We start from the raw sequence: 23918 nt of genomic DNA, 5'->3' as shown, positions 1-23918 counted from the left end.
ATGCTGTTACTGGTGGCTTGGAGGCTGGGTACAGTTTTCACATCTCCAAGTTAAACTGCTATTGGGGTTTGAATGACCTCATTGGACCACCCCCCCCAACATTTCAATACTTATTGGAATTACCTGCTGCGCGGGACCCTCCTGAAAACGTGAGAGCTTAAAATATTTCAAGGTGTTAATGCTGCAGAAATGCAATGAGGAGCTTCCTCTCAGGCTCCATTCTAACCATCCTACTCACTGAGCAGGCAGGGTTAAAACCAACCTTAAAATCCCCGTAACGAGTAAATTCGGGACTGTTGGGGGCACATTCCACTTAAAAGAAGATTTTGAATTTCTCCATCTTTCCATAATTCTGAATTTCAGAAAACTGGCAGCAGAAATCTACTTTCTAATTTCATCCTGCTAAATAGCACATGAGCTACATGTCACTGTACTAATTTTATTTAGCAGTGCTGTAGTCTCCATAATTGAGCAGACACTTTGAAAACTTCTTTGGGAGCATTTGGGAAATGACAGAAATTGTACTTGAATTTGTGCTGGTTAGGTTACAGTTCAAGTTTACCACAAGAATGCATCAGCATCATCACAAATGTAAAACCTTTCCATGGACTGGGTGATCGGGAAGTGTAATCAAATGTAATGGTTCATTCACTTTCTTTGCTTTAAAAAAATCCTTGATGTATTTCAGAGAGTTAACCTGCTGCAGTTTTAATAATACAACAGAAAATGGGTTATCACCAAAAATGAGCATTTTTAACAAGAGTGTCTAGTCCGACACCTGTGAGCAACCTGATTTTGAAGCACTGAATTTGACTTTTAAAAAAATACCAAACCATTTATCAGTTTCATTGGTGCACACTGGTCAGTTTCTTAGTAAATTAAACATAGGCAGAATTTTACGCCTCGTGGGCGGGTGCACACCCAGCCCCATCGGGCATAAAATGGCACGAGAAGACATTGGGCGAGCGTCCCGACGTCATCCCGCACGCGCGCATTCTTCAGGTTGGCGGGCACGCACGGGTGTCAGAGCCGTGCCCGCCATCAATTAAGGAGCCGCTTTAGGCCATTAAAAACCCATTCAGCCCGATTTTACGTTGCCTGTGAGGTTTCGGTCTCATCACACGGGCAGAACGGGCAGGCACGCAGCCCCCATTGTGCAAGACATCATCCAAGTGCAGGAAAAAAGGTTCAGCAGCATTGCCAGTGTAAGTATAGAAGAGTTTAGGAGATAGTTTGCTGCTGGCTGCCTATTCGTATTTCGCAGCTTCATCTCTGTTCTGAGCTTCATTCTTGGCATTTCTAGGCTTCATTTCAGGACGCATTGGAGTCTCCAAAGCCCCTGGAGGATTTTGAGCATGTGGACCCTTCCAGGTATCAGACACCCTTCCCTTACCCTGGTAATGGAGATTGTGGTCTCCACTGGAAGCATCTCCTCTGAGAGAGGGGCAGAAGGGTGAGGAAGACAGATGTCCCAACGCAGTTTCCAGGGGAGTAACCTGTGGGAGGAGAGGCGCAGGCAAAAGGGGCGCAGGGCCAGCAGGTGGTCCAAGGTGGAAGGGGATACAGAAGATGCCACTATCCTGCTGCCAGGGTTTTTAGGCGGCGATACAGCTACCTCAATATGTCCGAGGCGCAATGCTGAAGGAGGCTCCACATCTCCAGCGAGACAGTGACCTCCATTTGTCAGATGATTGGGCCTGAGATCACCTCCAACTGTGTGGGTGGAAACCCCATGCCAGTGGCTCTGAAGGTCACAGTGGCCCTCAACTTCAATGCCTCTAGCTCTTTCCAGGTGTCAGTGGGCGGGCGATCTGTATGGAGTTTCCCAATCAGTGTCCACAGTTGCATTAAGCTGGTGACAGAAGCTCTGTTCAGGCGGGTAATGACATTTATTCATTTCCGTACAGACAAGGCCAGTCAGGCTGAGCGAGCCAGAGGCTTTGCAGTGATTGCTGGCTTCCCCTGCATCCAGGGTGCAATAGACTGCACACATGTGGCCATCAAGGCACCAGTGGGCCTGCCGGGTGCCTTTGTCTACAGGAAAGGATTCCACTTGATGAACATCCAAATAACATGTGACCACAGGACGCAGATTCTGCAAGTCTGTGCATGGTATCTTGGTAACTCTCATGACGCTTATACCCTCAGACACTCCCAAGTGCCGAGGCTATTCAGTGCTCCAGCCCGACTGGATGGATGGCTGCTGGGTGACAAGGGCTATCCTTTGAAAAGGTAGCTTATGGCGCCTCTCTATCACCCAAGAACAGAGGCAGGGGAGCATTATAATAGGAGTCATGCCTCCACAAGGGCGGTGATAGAGAGGACCATAGGACTTCTGAAGATGTATTTCCGATCCCTGGATAGTTCAGGCAGAGCACTGCAATACCCCACAATACCCCAAATGTCACTGATAGTGGCTGCATGCTGCGCTCTCCACAATCTGGCACTGGCAAGGGGGCACCCACTGGAGGAAGAGGATTTTGATGTAGCTCCACAGGCCACAGCTGATGAATCCAGTAGTGAGTCAGAAGAGGAGCATGGTGAGGAGAACACTGAGGGCATGCAGCCAGAATTCTGTATCCTTCAAGGAGGCAAGGACACCAGGGACCTTAATCCAACGCTCCTTCAGCTAATCTACCAAAGATTTGCTTCCACCTGATGCCAAGTCTGCCGCCTCCATCCCGGATCTCTGTAATGACCTTTTCATTTGAACCCAAAGTCCACTCAGTGCCTGTGCAATAAAGTATAGAGCCACTCATGTCCAGCATTACTACTGGCTTACTCTGCAGAAAAAAGATACAAAGGTGAAGTATACTCAGGCCATTATGACAAAAACAAAATTTATCTCATTTTGAAAATCCAAAAAATTTAACATCACCTTCTCCGGTCTTCATTCCCAGACCAGTAAACATAAACAAAACGTTACACACCAGATCACCCGTGACCAGTCCCACCTGTGCTCATGGCACCTTAAACTTATTGGTGACGCAGGTGCATGTGAAGCCTGGTGGTCCTCTGGCATCAGGGGTGGGTCTTCAGGGTCCTGCAATTGAGTGCATGCTGGTTAATCTAAGGGAGAACAACAACATGTCATTAGTTTAAGTCATCACATGTTACTGTGTATGCCAGGCACCCTGGTGAGACAATGGAGATCTGCATCATGGTGCCATCGTCTTTCAATGATCATGGGGAATGCAGTTTTGAAAGTCCCAACAATGATGAGACTACACAAGAATGTGTGCACCATCTGAAACTCTCACCTCTGTGCACTGCACTCTTACCATGGTCTGACACCCCAGCCTCTCCGCGGCCGGTTGACCGAGGTGCATGGCACCTCTCGAACTCCAAGGCATCCTGTTCGTATCTGGAAAGGATTGGGAGATCTGGGGGGGCCTCCTCCTGTCTGCGACCTTTCATTGTGGTTATGGGCCGTCTTCTCCTGAAAGGACAGAGGAGCATTGATTAATCCACTCTCTACCTGCAGCACCATTACAGCCTGGCCAACCCCACCTGAGGAACACCTCGCAGGTCACATCCGAGTGTTGGCCCTCGAGCCGCAAGGCACTCAGTCCAAGCAGCCAGGGCTCACTCCTTTGGCCAGCTCTGGTGTCATTGACAATTGGCACTCAGACTCTAATACCCCTGAGCTCCATGGGGGACGGCCAGGCCTTAACACTTCAACACACTGATCCATGTCAACATGGCACTCAACCTTCCCGAGCGCAGCAGGTCATTAAACATTTTGCGGCACCGCACCCATGTGCACCGCACAACATCGTGGCTGCTGAGTTGCCACCTCCAAAGCTCTTTTTGTCAGGTGCAGTGGCCCCCTCCTTCCATCTCTGGGAAAGAGGGTGTCCGTCCTGGCAGCCACCTCCTCCAGGAGGATCGTGAGGCACTCGTCCAAAAACCAGGGGGCCGAGTGCCCACCCGACCTGCCCTCCCAGCCAGTGTCTCCAGCCGCACTTGAGGCTATAACTTCAGTCTTCAGAACGCTGCAGATAGGTTCTTCCCTGGCAGCCTTCAAAGAGCTGCCTGGGCCGTTTTTAAACCAGCCGCTGGGTCACCATTGGACCCGGCGCCCGACAGGCCCCTTCCCCCACCCAGCCCCTCCCGACCATTGGGAAGATGCATTTCATGTTGGGTGGGCCTTAATTGGCCAGCCAGCATGAAATAGCGTTCAGGGGCCAGTTGTAGGCGGCGGCCCGTTTCCCGACTAGTCGCAGGCTCACCAATCCCACCCGCCCGCCAAGGATAAAATTCAGACCTAAATGTAAAAACTTTTAAAACGTGCCTTGTGCACCTAAGAAATTGACCTTAATTTGTAGATCCTCATGGAATGGCAACAATAGGCTGAAACTCACCTTCCCCATTATTCTGATCTGGGGGCAGGCCCAGTTTTGTGGGTGGGACCGGATTGGAGTGAAAATGATTTTTAAAGCCATGTTAAAGAATGTAGAAACTTGATTTATGACTGAGGTAAACTTACATTAAAAATGCCAAGATCCTTTGCGCTCGTTTAGCTAATTTCTCTCAGATTGAACTAACACAAACAGCCAGAAGCTCTACCCTACTATTGAGGCAAGGACACAGCAAGTCTGTCAGAAATTCAGGTTAATCCTAATTAACAATAAGTTCCAGTCAATGAACTGATATATTTTCATGTTTTCTACCAGATTTTCAGTTATTCTCAAGGAATAATTTCTTTCGGTATTTCAGATTGGTATCTTGATAGCTTGACTGTATTCTGATGACATTATTAACTAATGTTCTCTTTGAACTTATTTCAGAAGGTAGCAATGCTTCATGCTAAGTGTGTATGGCCAGGATTACCCTGAGTGTACATAAAGCTGTAACGATGGAAAATGCAAAATATATCACCACATCCTTTAAAAAATAAGACATAAATGTTTAACTCTTTGTACACCAACACCATGGCTTATGTAAAAAGACTTGTGTAAAAATAGATAGGTTGCACACTAGTTAAGCCTGAATTTCCCTCTTGATAGTGATTGATATACAGTCATGCAGATTGGTTACAGTATGTTCCAATTTCCATCACTACCACCTGTGTACAGTTGCCTTTGTTTAGTGGTAGCATGTGTACCATTGAGTCAGAAAGTTGTAGGTTCAAGCTCCACTCTAGAGGCTTCAGTAAATAATCTTGAGCCGAACTGCAGGAGTACTGCACTGTCAGCAGTTTCGATGAGGATGTTACATCGAGGGCCTTTCCGCGCCCTTATGTAAAATATCTCAGCATTTTTTTTAAGATACGCTGAGGAAGATTCCTGGTGCCCCGACCAATGTTTTTCCCCTCATGTTCCTCATTCATTCTGCCAGGTGAAAATAACTTCCAAGTATTGCAAAAAGTGTCTGCACAAAATGAATGTAGTGCAACCAAAATTTCATTGGAATCTTTTTTTGTTTGTGTGCCATTACTTCTTTCCACTGTGATTCCTCTTGGTGCAAATACAGGATTTGTGGAAATATGTGGACCTCACCGTGTGCCCCTCTGGAGTGATGGGAGTGTGAGAGTTGGCTGGGCTGCTGTGTTTCAGGAGGGGCTGTCATTATCCATCATTGAGGCCCTGAGATGAATCTATTTCAAACTGCACTTCTGATGCTGTCTCGTAATTGGCACCCTGACTCTGACTGCTGCCACACCTGAGACAGCTGGTACTACGGCATGCATATGTTGCTATCCTGACAGTCAGCACCTTTGGGCAGAAGTTAACCAGCTCCCAAGAGGCAGGAAGGGAAGGGTGGAACGGGGCAGGTGGAAAGTGGTAAAATCGCGGGGACCCGAGTGGATCGGCTCCCTAACCAGATCCCACTGTGGGAGAATTTTACAGATGGAAGATGAAATTGGGCAGGCTGCCCACCCCAAGGAGGTGGCAGCCAATTTAAATATTAAGGACTTATTAGGGGCCATTTTACCAGGCCTTTGCCAGCTGAATCGCAACAGCCTCTGTTATGTTCCTTCTCTGTCAGGTCGCTTTGCTTAGTGAACACTGTTGCATGCCTATCTACTGGTGAGTTAGTAAACAAGATACTGCAAATGCAGAGATCAATGTAAGATGAAGCACATGCTGTTTATTAACACAAGTCACAAAGCACTAACACATGTGTGCTTCTCCAACCAGACCCTATTCTAAACTACTGATTAACACTGCAGCCCACGCTACAAAGCAAGTGGGTAATACAGTCACGTGCTTAATCTGCTCACATTTTCTTATAGGTGTTTGTACCTCAGATTACCAGATTCCTCCCCCTATACTCAAAAGTACAATTTATAGTCATTATAATATATTAACTATTTACATGAATAAACTACTTACAAATTCAGTCTCTCTGGAGGCTTCTTCAAACGTGTCGAATATCGTAGTTCTACGACTTTGGATAGTTTATCCGAGGCCTCCCTCTCAGGAGTCATCTGTCTACTAGGCTCTCCAACAGGAACCTGTAAGTTTGTTTCTTCGACTCTCTCAGGCTCAATGGATCCTAAAGGCACTTCCAAACCAAGTGGAGTTCCTTCCACATGTGGTGTAGACTCCAACGGGAATGCTTGGCGTATCCTTTCTTGTAGATCTGTTTCCTTTTTCTTGAGGTGATCGATGTGTCTCCTAATTATCCAACCTTCGACCGATATGTGGTAGGACAGGGGGTCCTGTCACTGCACTAACTTCACCTGATAGCCATTTGGGCCCATCACCAAACTTCTTTGCAAAAACTATGTCTCCAACAGTGAAGTGTCTTTCATGACTGTGGTAGTCATGTCTGTTTTTCTGGGCCTCCTGACTTCTCTCTATCCTCCCCCCTAAATACGGCCTTATGAGACTCAAATGTGTCCAGGGACGTCTCTTCATCAGTAATGCTGCAGGGGCAATACCGGTGGTCGTATCTGGCGTAGTCCTATAGTTGAGCAGGAAACATGATAATCTAGTTACAATAAAGTCTCCATCCAGTTTTTTCATTCCGGACTTGAAGGCCTGGACTGCACTCTCGGCCAACCCATTGGATGCAGAGTGGTATGGCAAGGTCTTAACATGTGTTATGCCATTGAGACTTGGAAATCTTTGGAATCCCCCGCTGGTGAATGCCGTTCCATTATCAGACACTATTATCTCTGGTAACCCGTGTATTGCAAAACTCTGATGCAATCTGTCTACGGTGGCAGCAGATGTGGGTGATCTCACCTCGTATACACCTATCCACTTCAAGTGAACATCTATAATCAAGAGGAACATTTTGCACAAAAAAGGCCCCGTGTAGTCAACGTGGTGGTGAACCCATGGCCTTCCTGGTCATTCTCAGGGATGCAGTGGAGCAGAAGGAGGCAATTTCTGTACCTGTTGGCACTGCATGTAGCTCTTGACCAAGTTTTCAATTTCAGTGTCCATCCCTGGCCACCATAAGTAGCTGCACACCAACATTTTCATTCTAGAGATGCCAGGGTGAGGACTATGTAATTCGGTCAATAATGGCTTTCTTCCTCTTGGAGGCACAATGATTCTGGCTTCCCACAGTAAGATGCCATCATGGCAGGTGAGCTCGTATCTCCTATTAAAATAGGGCTTCAATTCATCAGACTTTGGCTCATTAGACGATCCCTGTAAGACTTGTTCCCTTATGTAAGACAAAACTTATTTGTTTGGCATGTGTTGGTGATGAATCCAGAAAATTTAATAACAAGACAAGTTCCCAAGGAATTGGGATGTTCACATTGCTGTCTTTTAGAGATAACCGGCTCAGCGCGTCGGCATTGGCAATCTGGTTTCCCGGCTGTTGGATAAAAGTATATTTGTAAGCAGCTGGAATCAGTGCCCACCTTTGGATGCGTGCAGAGGCAATTAGGGGTACTGCCTTATCTTCCCCGAACAAGCCTAGTAGTGGCTTGTGATCGGATACGATTATGAAGTGGCGATCATAGATGTATTGGTGGAACTTATTAATGGCAGATACATTGGATAAGCTTTCTTTCTCTATTTGTGAGTATCTTCATTCTGCAAACTGAGTGTTCTTGAGATGTAACCAATGGGCTGTTTGGAGCCATCCATCATCCGGTTGGAGAGTACTGCCCCTACTCTGTAAGGGGATGCATTGCAGGTTAAAATTAATTCTTTCTTTGGGTCGAAATGCACCAACAGGGCCGATGAATGTAGCAGCTGCTTTACCATCATAAAAGTCTGTTGTTGTGGAGCTTGCCAAGTCCAGCTGTGGTTTCTCTTGAGTAACCCGTGTAATGGAACCAGTACTGTCGACAAATTTGGGAGAAAACGACCGTAGTAGTTAACCATTCCCAAGAAGGACTTGAGTTCTGTGGCATCTTTCGGTGCTGGTGCCTCATGAAAAACTCTCACCTTGTCTTCTACTTGGGTGAAGGCCCTGCGAGTTGACCCTATGATCCAGGTAAACCACTTCTTTTGCTTGGAAAATACAGTTTTCCCTTTTCAAACGTACTCTGGCTTGTGAGAAACGCATCAATACCTCTTCCAAGTTAGCTTGGTGTCCTTCATCAGTTAGTGCTGTTACTAGGACATCATCAAGATAAACCATCACATGGGGCAGACCTTGGAGTAAATTTTCCGTAGTCTGTTTGAAAATGGCACAAGCCGACGAGACTTCAAAGGGTAACCTGGTACATTGGTATAACCCCCTATGTGTGTTGATAGTCACAAAATCCCGAGAGGCCTTTTCTAGCTCATCTTGCTGGTAAGCGTGGCTCATGTTGAGTTTCGAATGTGCAATTCCCCCTGCCAGCTTGGAGTGCAATTCATCAGTTCTCAATCTAGAATGCTTGTCAAGTCTGGCCATTTTGTTAACTGTCAATTTGTAGTCCCCACATATTCGCACACTCTGGTCTGGCTTTAGTACTGGAATTATGGGTGTTGCCCATTCGGAAAATTGTAAGGCTCCCAACCTTTCCAACCTGTCTAATTCAATATTAACTTTTTCTCATAATGCATAGGGAATTGGCCTCACCTTCAAAGATCTGGGAGTTGCCTCAGGATCCACGTGGATTTTAGCTTGCAGCCCCTGAATCTTCCCGAGCTCTTCCCTGAACACAGTGGCATATTTCTGTAATAATTCTTGTAGATCTTTCATTCTGAGTTGAAAAATCTCGGTCCACTCCAATTTCATTTCCTTCAGCCAGTTCCGACCGAGTAGACATGGACTCTCCCCTGCTACCACTATCAGGCGTAGATTAGCAGGCTGATTTCTATACTGGACTAGAGCCTTGTATTTACGTCCCACTCGTATGTCTTCACCAGCATACATCTTTAATTTATCATCTGAATTTTCCAGATTTAATGAGCGGCCTCCTCCATTCAGATATTTGAACATATATTCCCCTATAACTGTCGTGGATGCCCCTGTATCCACCTCCATTCAGATGGATTTCCCATTCACTTTCACTGTCACGTGGATTAGCTCTGTTTCACCCATCTTTAAGTTGTGTAGTGAGTAAAAATCTGACTCTGTTTCTTCTGGTTCTTCTATTATGTGGATTTCGTGATTTCTACCTTTTTGCTTTAAGTTGTGCCTTAATCTGTCTTTACAATATTGCATAATGTGCCCATTACAATGGCAGTAGAGACACTAGGCTCTTTTAAGTTGTCATTCGCTTGCAGGCTGTTTGGTTCCATTTCTGCCATTATTACTGCAGGTTTTCTCTGTTAAACCATTGCTTGCTGCTGGTCTGTTAATGGCAACTGTTTCCAGCCTTTCCGCGGAGCTCAACGCTTCCACGCCATTTCTAACCAATGCTTCCCTCTTGACATGAAGGGCAGCACCATTTTGTGCTCCCCTGATTGTGTCTGAATCCCTGACTGTACTCTCCATTGCGAGCGCCAACTCCAGCGCCTTGCTGAAGTCTAAATTCGTTTCTGACAACAACCTTTTTTGAATGGCGTCTTCATTAATCCCACATACTAATCGGTCTCTTCATATGTCATTAATCAATGTTCCAAACTCACAGTGCTCTGTCAGTTATTTTAAGGCTGCAACATAGCAAGTGACTGTCTCTCCAGGGGCGCGACATCTCAAATTAAATTTAAAACGCTGCATCGTTACCAAGGGTTTTGGTTGAAAGTGGCTTTTCACAAAATTTACCAACTCATCAAAGCTCTTGGAATCTGGGGTGTGGGGTGCCGTTAGACTATGGATTAGGCCGTATGTTTTACTGCCACAAGTCGTAAGAGGACCACTTGCTTCTTCTCTCCCGATATGTCGTTGGCCAAAAAGAAGGACGCAAGGCGTTCAATACAATGTGGCCAGTCATCGGTGGTCTGATCAAACGGTTCCATACAGCCAAACTTTGGCATACTGGAGGGAGATAACTTCGACTACTATGATGAAGGCTGTACTTACAATCACCTTGCAAGGTACGGCTGATTTACTTCTGTTGAATTTCCGCAGCTTTCTTTGGTGTCGTCGACTGGTCATGCTTTGCCTTGTCACCAGTTGTTATGTTCCATCTCTGTTGGGTCGCTTTGCTCAGCGAACACGGTTGCATGCCTATCTACTGGTGAATGAGTTGGTAAACAAGATACTGCAGACACAGAGACCAATGTAAGATGAAGCACATGCTCTTTATTTACACAAGTATCAGAGCACTAACACAATGTGTGCTTCTCCAACCAGAACCTATTCTAAACTAATGATTAACATTGTAGCCTGTGCTACACAGCAATTGGGTAATACAGTCACGTGGTCAATCTGCTCACATTCTCTTAAAGGTGTATTGCACCTCAGATTACCACAGCATCCTAGCAGCAGCTCGGGAGGAAGGACTTTTGAAGCATGGAAGGGGCTCCGGGCAGGGATGGCAGCCCCTCCAACCCAAGTGATTTCCTCAGAAGGATTTCCCCTTAATTTGCTTTTTTTTATCAGTGCCCCTTCCTGCTCTAGGCTTCAGTGCCCTTACTTGCCTCAGAAATGAGCACCATTCCTGGTTACACTGCTGAAGCTCCCTTTGATTAAGCAGCAGTTCTTGGAGCAGGCTGCCTTCCTTACTAGGCCATTTAATTGGCTGCCATCCATAAAATTGAGAGGGCAGTCCCGCCGGCCACCCACTTTTCTGGCCAATGTCAGGCTATCCATCTGATCAGCAAAAGTTAGCCCATCATCATCAGTTTTCTTGCCATAACATGGTTACTGAGCACTGACTCTGTGTAATTACTCACAGGAAAGCAAAATCAAAGCTACCAATCAGCTTGGTAAAGTCCTTTGAGATATTGTTAGATTCCACAGCAATCAGTTGGATCCTGAAGTGCCTCTCCAAACTGATGTCAGACCTTTGACAGCAGTTTGAGAAGACTGTCATGGCACCCACTCCCACCTCCCCCACAGTTCTCCCTGTCACTGCCACAATGTAGAATTGTAGTGCAATACAGCCATCCATCATCTATTTAGTATGTGGGTAATGCATGATCCAGTAATACAAGAAGGAGAAGCACAAGTCATGATGAATCTGCACCTGACATATGACCTTCTATTTCACCATCTCTGACAAGCTCAATGATCTAAATTGAAAGAACTTCCTTCTTATGGGAGAGGTAGCCACAGGGCAGAGGTTGGTGAGTCCATTGCCTGTGGCATTTTACAACCTATTATGGACTGTGTTATCCATGAAAAAATGTAATTAGCTAAAATTACATAATTGCATTCAGGTACCACGAATGGCAATAAAAGCCAATGGCAGCAAATAGTTCGCAATGGGAGTGATGACTGGTGGATGCAGTGTTCAACTAAAGCCTTTGTGAGCTTTTTAGTGAGTGATGTTACATAAGGCTGTGAAGAAAGGAGCATTTCTTAAAGAAGCCTAACGGTGTAAAGTGCTGCTTTTTGGGCATTAATAACAAGAAATGTACTCACTTTAATACAAAGTGTCGTGCCTTATGGCTGACATGTATCACTCCTTTTACATTGCCTGCCTCACTGCTGTTGAGTCACACCGACATTTCTTAAGGCTCTGCTCTCTGCAATAGGCTCCACTTTCACAAACTGCATCATTTAGCTTTCTTGTGCACTGTGCCATTCCACGCACAAATTCCTCAGCTACGTTAGGGGTGGAATTTTATGGCCTCCTTGCGGCAGGGGTGAGGCTGTAAAATGCAGCAGCCATTCAGAAGTCCATTGATTTCAACGGGACCATAAAATTCCGACTTAACTTTCACCATCCAAATGACTATCTCAGGACCAGTGAATGCAAGGCACAGGGTAGAGATGGAGTTTGTGGGTGATGGGATGCACGGTGATGTATAATGGGGGATGGAGTGGGTAGGTGATGAGTGACAAAAGTGATGGGTGACGAGTGATGGGTGATGACTGACAGACAGATGAGTGATGGGTGATAGGTGACGGGTGGTGGGGTGGATGGTGATGGATGACAAGTGATGGGTGATGGGGTGGATGGTGATGGAATGGATGGTGATGGTCTGGGTGGGTGATGGGGTGAGTGGTGATGTGATGGGTGGGTAATGGGGTGGGTGGGTGATGGAATGGATGGTGATGGGGTGGGTGGTGATGGGGTGGGTGTGTGTTGTAGTGGGTGCATAATGTGATGCATGAGTGATGAGGTGGGTGGGTGATGGGGTGGACAGGCGATGGATGATGGGTAATGGGTGGATGGGGGTTGGGTGAAGGCTGATGGGTCGTTGATGGCTCCGAATCCATATGTTCGTATGAGTGGGCAGTAGTGCTGTTGGTGGTAGGGGGAAGTGTAATCTCCTGGTCATCGATACCTTTTCCATTTCCTGGCTTGTAGCCTTCATTTCTGATGACCAGCATGTTATTTTACATAGCTACTTAGTCGAGCATTTGTGAGGAAATGTGTAGCTGATTAATTGATCGGAAAATATATAGAAATGTTTAATGATTATTAAACAGCTGAATGCAGATCAACTCCCACATCTCCATCTCCAATTGCTTGGTCAGAGTAAATTCCAATGATTGACAGTGCTTTCTTGTCATAGTGTCTTAATGTGCAGATGTCAGCAATTCCTCCCCAGTGGTCTGGCATTAAGTCCTGTCGGCCTCTGCAGGAGGAATGTATAGTGTTAATTAGCTGTAACAGTCTCCAGATTTTACAGGCACAATCTGTCAGATTCATGGAATGGGTGATAATAATAGTAAGCGGAAAGGAAGAATGTGAGACTTCAATGTGTTAGCATGCAGTGCAGGATGTGAGACATCTGACATGAGGGAAGACATTTTACACAGCTTCTGAAACAAAAAGCAAACAAACTGTAGATACTGGAAATCTGAAACGAATGCCCTGCTATTGATAGAGGTGAGTTGTGTTGGCGGGATAGGTGGGAGGGAGTTTTTGGACAAGAAAGCTGGGTGATTAGCAGTGACGACTCTGGAAAAGGCTGCAGGAATAGATAAAGTTGCAATAGGAAAAACACAGTAAAGACTGGGAGATAAGAGTACAGGTCTAAACTGGTCTTGTATACCTTAAAATGGAGCGCCAATTCGGACCAGTACTCTTATTTCCCGGTTTTTCCTGTTTTTTTTTCTGGGTGACTCCTGGTGGAGTCTGATTCCGAACCTTGTGGGAAGGGGAAGTCTGATCCTGGGGTGGTTCAATCTGCAACCCCTGAGGTCTTTATATGTCTTTGTACAGGAAGGGGTCTAATTGGTGGGTAAACTTGGGGGGCCTGGAGGAAGCACTCCTGCTCCTCCTGACCCACAAGCATTGCTGCAAATACAGTTACCTTCTCCCCGAAGCTGTCCTGGCCACCTTTCAAAGTCATCGGGAAAATGAAAAAGCGAATGGGAAAGGAGTATCCTTGATGGTGACACCTACAACCACAGCCACATCCTTCTACATTGCCTATAATACTGCAATAGATTGGAAGAAGCTATAAATTGCAACAATGGCATCCATCTTTTGCCTATTACTTGACAGCAGCGCTTCAACATCCCCTCAGAAGAATTCAATGCTTACCTTCTTTCCTCCTCTTGGTGCTGCCAGTGCATTCCTTCTTACCTGGGCTCTTCAGCCCTTTGAATTGACTGAGCCATTTGGATAAGGAAGTTACATCCTCTACACCTCTTTCTGTGTTTTCCACTTCCCTTCTCTGGTGTAACTGCTGCACTGTTCACTGGACTTGAAACATTGTCTTACCCAGCATAACATAAAGAATCTGACCCTGGGAATTCATGAGGTCACCATCCTTGGATATTGTAGATATCCCAGCCTGCCACTCTAATACTTTAATACTCTATATGCACTTTAAAATTACTTTTCCTTATTTTGATATTCTGCCTGGCTGTTTCCCTCATACCCTGGATTTACCACCTTCTGAATAGCCCAAGTCAGGATACATGATGAGTGGCATTGAGAGGTGTCTGGTGACATAATTACATGTGATGGGTCTTAAAAACAATGTTATGAGTTGTTTTTACAACCTGAGAGACTGCCTTGCCCAGGAAGCAGAAATTCATATTGTCTTGTCCTATAATTCATACTGGGCATTGATTCACTCTTTATCAGCTCTCTGCTGTCTTTATTCTTGCAGTTCATCCATTTGCTTTGCAGGAGAGAAAGAACATTGTGCAAAGGCATTTGAAGGTGGAAAGCTTAACACAACCACAATCAGGCTTCTGTGAAGCTTGTAGTTTGCAACATTTATGAAGAATATCTTCCTGTTTTCCACATGTGCTAAGAGGCTATGGTGATCTTGGTCACCACCAAAGGGAACAGTACAGGGCAGTAGCAAGACTAAAATTTTAATGGAAAGCATATCATCATCTTCATATTCACTTCGATTTTGTTTATGCCCTCGAAATAGACAGTCACCAGGAGAAGTCCCTTCACCAGGAGGAATCTCTTCACTATATACAACCAGGGTCCTGTGACGTACATAGGACCCTAATGCAATTTTGATAGGTAAATGAGCAGCTGACATCATTGGGGACACTTGGCTTGCTAATTGGTTGGTCAGGAAATCATGCAACAAGGATTGCTTTGCCTACTGGGCACTGGGAATTGTGTCAGGGTTCCACATTTAAGTGATCTCCTGCTTGTTTTGCTCAAGAGTGCTGGCCATTGATTTTGGAGCAATCAATTTGATGCTAATCCTAAACTATTGCTGCCTTGTTAATTACTGATCAGTAGAAATATTGACTGGAATTTTACCAGTTCCTTGGCGATGGTGCATGCCTGTTGTTTTCCAGCACCATGCCATTATGTCAGGAGATGTGCCACCCAATTCATAGACTTAAATGGCCAACTAAGGGCCTTTTTTCATCTCTGTGGACATTTTTCCAGCGGTGGGGGCCCGTTACTGTGTGGGGAAACCTGGTGGCCTCCCAGCAAGCTTCAAGGGGGACTCTCCTTTTAGGGCACTGCATGACCCACAGAAGGGCCCTGGTGGTAATGGCAGCCCCCCTGGCAAGCGCGTTGCCAGACCTCACTGATTCTCTCTCGATCGGTAGAGCCTGCCTGCCTAACCCTGGTGCCCCAGATCCCACTTACCACTCTTCAAGCATGCATCTCGGTGCACCCTCATCCTGCAGCCTCAGGTGGCGCTGCTGATCTGGTGGCCCACTGATTGGACCAGCAGCTCTTGGGGGTGAGCTGCCATCCTTAATAGAGAGGGCGGCCCCAGCAGCAGCCACCTGATTGGGCACGCTGGGAATTGCCATCCTGGGACTCAACACCAGCCAAAGTGGGGTCACCTCCTGCTTTCAGTCCAGTAGTGGGACATCAGCCTCCATGATAAAATTCATCTCATCATTTCACTATTTCCCCTTTAAAACCTCTTCAAAACTTTTAACACTTCCACCAGTTTCCCTTCAAAATTTTCTGCTGAAATGGGTACTTCCTGGTCTTGCAAGTCATAGCTATATCCTCTCAGTAAGATTGTCAATCCTCCTGGAATGGTTGGAAGTCTACTGGGTTCGCCATCAATCTCCTGGCGGCCATTAAATGCAATCTGGGAGATGTAAAATGATAATTCCATGATTCCATTCTGTATTTCATAGTGCCCTGCCACAGTCCATTCATGAATGTTGATGATTGAGTTTGCAGCAGCAGTATAGGTGCAGCATGATGACATAGGCTTAACCAATGTGACCACGCGCACGTACTATGCTCACAAACGTCACTGCCAGCGCTGCCTGTTTTTTTTCCCTCCTGCACTGTTTGAGTCTTGAATCAGCCTCTACATGTGGCTGTAAGGAAGTCCTAGGACTCGAGGTAAGAGGGAGTGCTGCGCACTTGAAAAATTACACTGATTAAAAAGGCCTAAAAGGGTCAGTTGTCTTAAGACAGTGTAATCGGTAAAGTTGCTGATTTAGCAAATTTCTGTTTGTGAAGTCGCATTCATTTTGTTGAAAAATGCTCGGCTCAGTAACTTGTCGGACAATGGTTGCAGTGAAATGGCAGCAATCGAGCAGGAAATGACAACCCAGGCCCTGCTTAAAGCCTGGGCCTTTCCTGTGCCTGTATCAGCCATTAAGGTTCAAATGCATTATTCAATCCCAAAGAGACAGGGGATGGGAGTGTTGCCGTATTTGTTTGTTTCCTTCTAATCTTGGGATGTTGAACACAACTCATTGGAAGCCAGAATTAAAAGACCTAGAGGTGGCTGTTGCAGGGGAGAGAAAGGAGAAAACAAAAATAAATAAATGTTAAAAAAACGGAGTCTGGGAGAGCGACCAAGGGGAATGGGGTGAGATGGTGGGGTGGGTGAGAAATTGGGCCAGTGAAGAAATTCGCCTGCTTGTGCCATGCTGCCAGCTTTCCATGGCATCACTTCTGCCGACATCTCCTGGAACATGTCCAGCCAGAGTTGGCAACCTTACATCCCTAATAAATCTACAATGCACCTTTGCTCTGGATCTAAGATTCTTTCTATAATACCTACCAGAAACTGTACATTGTTGTATGTTGGTTGGTCTAGCTTCGGAGTGACTACTGAGGCATTGGTATGTTCAAACAACAACTAGTTTATTTTGTACAACTGAATTATGTACAGCTATCCATGAATATGTATTACACTGCTGGAGCCATGAACATCCTCCTCTCCTCTCTAAGTCATGTGTTTTCTTACAACATCATTATGGGAGGTGCTATTTACACAGTCCCACACATTAACCCTTCCAAACCCTAATACTACATCTCCCCCAAGTCCTCGTCCATATTTTTTTTACGTTCATATTTACCTACTACCTCATCTCCCCACAATTCTCTGAATCTGTGATTTCAATCTGTCAGGAGACCTCATAACTCTCCCTGATTGTGTTCTTGTTAGACTTGGAAGACCCATAGTCTCTCTCTGAATTCCTTTTTCTTGATTTGGGTGGTCTTCATTGAGAGTTGTAGAATTTGGTTCTTTATTAATTTGTGACTCAACTTCTGGTTCTTCCGAATGTATGACTGACTGTCATTTTAATGAATAGAAACAAGATTCCTCTGATTTCTACATATAGTATGTTTTGAAGTACGTACTAAATAAGATCTTCATCGATTGTTGTCTGTCTGGATTATTACTTCTTCTTTTCCTCAGTCTGACTTCTGGATCTGGACTTGATCCATTTCTTCCTCTCTTTACTGTTATACTTTTCTCTATCACATTTGCCTCTCTCTTTATTTGAATTTGTAGGTTTATCCCTTACCTTGTGTTTCACATGCTCCCTATACTTGTTTCTTGAGTTTGCCCTGTTTCATTTGTTTGTTTTTCCCTGTCCTTTCTTACTCCTGGAGCAATGACTCCATGAGAGTATCTCATCCTTTAACTCTAGGATAGTCCTGGACTTATAGCCCTGGAAGTAATTCTTTGGGTAGGATGGGAAGCTGTGAAGAATTCATCTGATCAATGCTCTGGTTCCCCTCAAAACCTAGCAGGCCTGGTTTATCAGTAAGTTCACTTTATTCCCACGTAGAAAAGGTGGACATTGGGCAGTAGTACCAGATTTGCACTAAGTGTGGTAGCGGGCAGGAAAAACAACGTTTTACCCACTGGCCGCAATAGCAGCTTTTCATGCCGTATTGTCCCAAACTCGCCGCATTAATTATGTATCCCCTGGATACACGCCATTTCGATGGCAGACAGGCTCCGATTCACCTGCCATGCCATCATCTTGCTGCTTCATCACGCCAGGCACCATACTTAAAGTATAGCGGCACTCAGTACTTCCAGCTCAGGACTGCAGCAAAGAAGACAGTAGCCCTCCAGCGCCTTTTGGACGCTGTGGAGGCCCTTCGTCCTTTACCCCCACTCTGGCCCTAGAAGGGGCAGCAACATTATCATTATGGCTTAGTAGGCAACAGCAGTGGTGATCAGTGCCAATGCTGCACAGGAGAGGTTGATCATCCAATGCAGATAGAGGATGAATTATCTCATCCATGCAGCCAGAGTATGGCAGTCATTTCATCACTCTAAACTCACACACTCAAGCCCATCACACATTCACTGGCATTTCACTCACTGCCAGCTCAAGGGACATCACCACCCATTCTCACACATATACCCTCACATGTCCATCTGGCCTCATCTCCTCTGGAGGCTGCCTCCTCAGCCCTCACCATCTTGAGGACACTTGCACAGATCAACATGTGCCCCCACACACACCCTGGGATACCCACATTCCTCGGTACAACTCTCGTCCTGCAGCCTCTTCCCTTGCCTGAGGCCACGTCTCCCCCATCCCCAAGAAAGCACTAGCCCTGCAACCATTGAAAAGCCATCCACATATGGCTGATCTGGTAGGCAGAGACCTGCCCGTCAGCCCCTCTAAAAGTGATGTGGTGCTGTCTGTGAAGTCTGGCGCTGATGACTGCGAATACTGACCGAAGCAAGGTAGGCAAACAATACTTGAGGTCCCAAACGAAGTGCAGCCCACCAAGTGCACACCTTATATATGCTGTTGTGAAACACGTCAGTGCATTTTCCTGCCGATGTGGGCAAACGAATCAGTGGGAGGGGGATGAGTCTGGCGGGCTGGCCTTATAATGATATGTGAATGTATTACAATGAGGTTCCCTATGTCTGATGGCGGGGAACAGGGCCCGCCATTGATGGGCTGAGCGGATGATCGCAAACTGATTTTACGAAGTCATGAAACCAATTTTTGGCCTTCTCGCCATATTGTCCGCTCACGCCAGCAGGCACGGAAAACCCCAGCCATTTTGTGGCTTGATTCCATGTCTAGCTTTTGGTTTCTTTGACTGATAGCATCCTTGATGACCACTTTTGGGTGGATGGATAGGTGCAGGTGTACTTTCTAGAAGGTCACCACTGTTGGATAAATGTGGTAATTGAACAGAGTATTCCATCACCAGACTTTCATTTTCCACTTTCAAAGCAATACTACAGAGTGATGAGTGATCATTCTCATTCTCATGCCTCTTCTGATCTATTTTTTTCACTGTACATTCATTGTGAGCAAGTGGACCTCCTGCCTCCTGCAAAATGTCTGGCCCATCAATCTCTGTGAAGTGTCAAAAAATCCAGATCTTTATTGTAGTTGGGTAGTTTCAGGAATTAATTTCTGAAGTCATCCTTGGATTCTTGCTGATTGACATCTTCCACTTTCCTGCTAAGATTGAGGTCTATACAGGTTCTTCTGCTTAAAAGAGAGGATTTCTGATTCTGTATAACATACGATGTTTCCAATATCTGCTTTCCCTTCTACTGGAGTGTTGCCTGTAACTTTCCCCTGACTTTTAGTCTGATCCCTGCTGGATTGCTCAGCTGAATTTCCTTTGGCTGCAAGCAATATGCTGGTAACCACGGTTGTTTGTTTGATAAAATGGTTACACCCACTCCAGTATCTAGTTTAAAGTTGGTGATATGTCTGTTGACATATGTATCTGCATTCCAGAATGCCTGATGAGGGTCAATGATCTCACTCAGAAATTATTTTTGTTCCTCTTCTGGCAGAAATTCTACAACTTCATTCATAGCCTTACGTGTAAAGACTTTTTCTTCGAAACCTGTGAAGTTAGAGGTTTTACTTTGGTGCATATTCCCAAGATGGCCAATTCTTCTGCAAGGTATTCTGCAATGTTTGCAGGACACTGTTTGCACCTATGGGTCTTTTTGGTGCCACGGCACTGATAGAGTTTTATGGCATCATGCACTTTCTCTCCAAATTGTACCTTCTTTTCTGATGCTTCTTTTCTGATGCTTCTTTTATGTTCCTGAGCTTAAGGAACTGGAGGTGTCCTGAGCCAAGGTTTTTCTTCACCTCTCAGTATTGCCCTGTTCTATTTATGGACCAGTGTTTGTCTCACCAGCTGTATTGTTTTTTCTAGATGAGGTCTTATTTGACTGATTGCAATAAGTCTGATAAGAATTCATCAGTAACACTGATTTCAATGCGATCTTGTATTCATTCTGTTTTCAGGTTTCCATATTCACATCCTTCAACCAGCCTGTAAATGTCATTAATAAAAACATCTACTGGTTCACCTGGTTTCTGGACTGTTCTGTTAAATTTGGCCCTTTCCGGAATCTTATTGCTCCTCAGGTTCAAATAGTTATCAAAGGCTTTTAAGACTTCTTCAAATTTATCAGAGGTCTCATTGATATCCTATCTTGCAATAACATCATCTGCTACTGTTCCTGTGGAGTAAATTAATGTGTTGATCTGTTCAGCTTTAGATTTACTGTCTAATCCTGAAGCAATTGGGAACTTTAAGAATCTTTTTCTCCAAAGTGCCCACTTTTGAGTTTTATTTGGTCCTTCCATGTGTCAAAATTTCTCAGGTAGCATGAATTTAGGATCCATGGGCTTTTCAAAGCTTTTAGGTTGTTTACCTGAAGTTTTAAATTTTCCTTCCAGCTTGTGAAGCTTTCTCATGCTGTTTGCCACTCAGCAAGACTCACTGTGGTCACTGCCTTTCCTTAGGGATCTCTCAGCTAGACTTGGCATTTATTTCTTGAACACTGCAAAACTGTTATAAAAACTGCTTTGCTTTAAGTTATTTCAATAATTTCTTCATTCCCTTTCCCTAAAGCATCATGTATTTTTAGCCATTTATTTCATGCTGTCCCGTGGTCGCCACATGTAATGGTGCTGACCCAGACCCAGACTGAAGGGGTTTCTGTAAACTGCCCTTGCTAGTGTTCAGCTTTTCCCAGTGCTGCCTTCCCAGTGTGCTGTCAAAATCAATTTGTACCCTTCTTTAAGGATTGATCACCAGTTTGCTTTATTCTCTGATTCAAAGTATACTATTGCTGGATTGAGATTTTCTTCACAGACCACCACATGCTGTGGTGCAGCCCTGAATGACTTTGATAATTGAGTTTCTGACTTCCTGCCTCCAACTTTGGAGTTCTTCAACTGTATTTCACAGGGCTTGGCAGTTTTGGCGACACTTTTAGAGGTCTGACATTTAATCTTCTTTAAAGTTGAATTTTCAGTCTTTTGGGGGTCTATCACTGCTGCCACCATGTTGTATGTTGGTTAGTCCAGCTTCGGAATGACTACTGAGTGAGATGTTGGTTTGTCCAAACAACAACTGGTTTATTTTATATAACTGAGCTATATACAGCTATCTATGACTGTTGAAAACATGAACATCCTTCTCTCGTCTCTTAGACATGTGTTCTCTTACATCGTCATTATCGGAAGTGCTATTTACACAGTCCCACACATTAATCCTTACAAGCCTTAGTACAACATACATATTACTCTAACAGTGTTTGAAACAGATTCATCTTCTGCTTAATTTTTGTTTTCAATGTCCCCTTCGTACAAAAGGCAAGAATCCATTTGACACTTTTATGACTATTTCACGACTTTAATGCATCTGCACCTCTTGGTATCTCTGCTGCTCCACTAAATTAGGTTATCATTTATCTTGTCCCTGGAAGGCCTGTCTCCAGATATTTCAGTTCCTTCATTATTATAGCTGTTACACTTTCTGAAATCTCTTTGAATTGTTTGCAAATGCTTTCTGCCACCTCCTTCTCAGTATTTGGCTGCCTGCAATGGGCATCAAATATTTTTGCATACATTCTTGCAAAAGACACTTTTTGTTAGGAATGTTTTTGTCCACTATATGTAGATCTGAACCAGGTTTTCTCAGGAACACTAACTCAAAATAGAACATGATACTCTCTACTTAAAAAGCCAAATGTGCACTTAGAACATTCCTTAATTTTTTTTAAGGTCAAATCAAAACAAGTTAAGCTTAAAGTTCATTTAAAAAATCGCAAGGTCTGCCTATGTTCTGCCACATCTACTGCAAAAAAGTTTTTATTTTGGCTGGGATATCATTTTCCCAGGAAGTATTGAGAACATTTAGGCTGTAACTCTGAATTTGCTCTGCATTCAATAATCTTCCACCTATTCACAAAGTAACTAATTTGGTGGTGTTAGCTGAGAAACTGGGTGACCTTTGTTTGCATTTTGTTACAAATGTAGCCATTGCCACAGTGAGAGGAGCACTGCTGAAATCACTGATACTGAGGCAAGATGATTGTTATTGTTTGACAACTCATTTGTGAAAAAATATTCCTTAAGTGCTCCAATGCCTCATTTGCAATATTTTCATTAAAATTGTGTCAAAGTTGAACTCATTCTCTAAACTCAATAATTATTAAGTCACTTGGCACAGCCCATATTCGATCTGCACAGCTGAGATAATGATGCCAATTGCCACCCTCTTGGGATCAAAAACTGCAGTGGCAATGATGCCAAGTGGCATCTTCAATAATGAATGAATATTGGCATGGCAAACAATTAAGCTCATAATGAAAACTCTTATATGCAAACCATCTTTCAAACATGTTACTTGTAAAAAGCAAAGAAGGCAAAACACAAATATGGATGCAACCAAGGGAAATAATGATGCAATGTTGATTGAGTGAAGTGTTGATTGCATTTGAATACAAAAGTAAAAGATAATGAAGGTGGATTTTTATGTCTTTAAATAGAATTTAAAATCTGGATTTCTTAATGGCTTTTCTGTGTTTTTTTAAAGGAAAAATAGACATTTTATTTTACTCTGGCTCGTGAAAAATAGAAAATCAAATGGGTTAAATTTATACTGGGCTCTGCTTTGACCTAGCAGAAATGTGGGCTAAGTTTTTCATAAGATATAAAGTGGAATAAGACATACAGTGCAAGTAGTCCATGTCCAAATGCAGCAAAACTTGGACAATACCCAGGCTTGGGCTGACAAGTGGTGAGTAACATTCGCGGCACCCAAGTGCCAGGCAATGACCATCTTCAACAAGAGAAAATGTAGTCATTGCCCCTTGACATTCAATGGCATTACCATCGTTGAATCAACACTATCAACACCCTAGAGGTTACCAATAACCAGGAGCTGAACTGGACTAGCCATATAAATACTGTGGCTACAAGTGCAGGTCAGAGGCTTGGAATCCTGCGGTGAGTAACTCACCTCCTGACTCCCCAAAGTCTGTCCACCATCTACACAGCATAGGTCAGGAGTGTGATGGAATACTCCCCACTTGCCTGGGTGAGTGCAGTTCCAACAACACTCAAGTAGCTTGACACCATCCAGGATAAAGCAGCTCGCTTGATTGACACCTGATCCACAAACATTCACTCCCTCCATCACTAATGCACAGTGGCAGCAATGTGTATCATCTACAAGATACACTGCAGGAACTCACCAAGGCTCCTTAGAGAGCACTTTGCAAACCCACGACTGCTACCATCGAGAAAGACGAGGGCAGCAGACAAATGGGAACACCACCACCTGGAAGTTCCCCTCCAAGCCACTCACCATCCTGACTTGGAACTATATCGCTGTTCCTTCACTGTCGCTGGGTCAAAACCTTGGAACTTCCTTCCTAACAGCGTTTTGGGTGTACCTACACCACAGGGCAGCAGCAGTTCAAGAAAGCAGCTCACCACCACCTTCTCAAGGGCAAATAGGGATAGGCATAAATGCTGGTTTAGCCAGCAATGCCCACATCCCA

The sequence above is a fragment of the Cetorhinus maximus genome, chromosome 14 (genome assembly GCF_964194155.1).
Source record: "Cetorhinus maximus chromosome 14, sCetMax3.hap1.1, whole genome shotgun sequence".
Classification (NCBI taxonomy): Eukaryota; Metazoa; Chordata; class Chondrichthyes; order Lamniformes; family Cetorhinidae; genus Cetorhinus; species Cetorhinus maximus.
The sequence above is the reverse complement of the archived record's forward strand: the minus strand, read 5'-3'. Positions refer to the sequence as shown.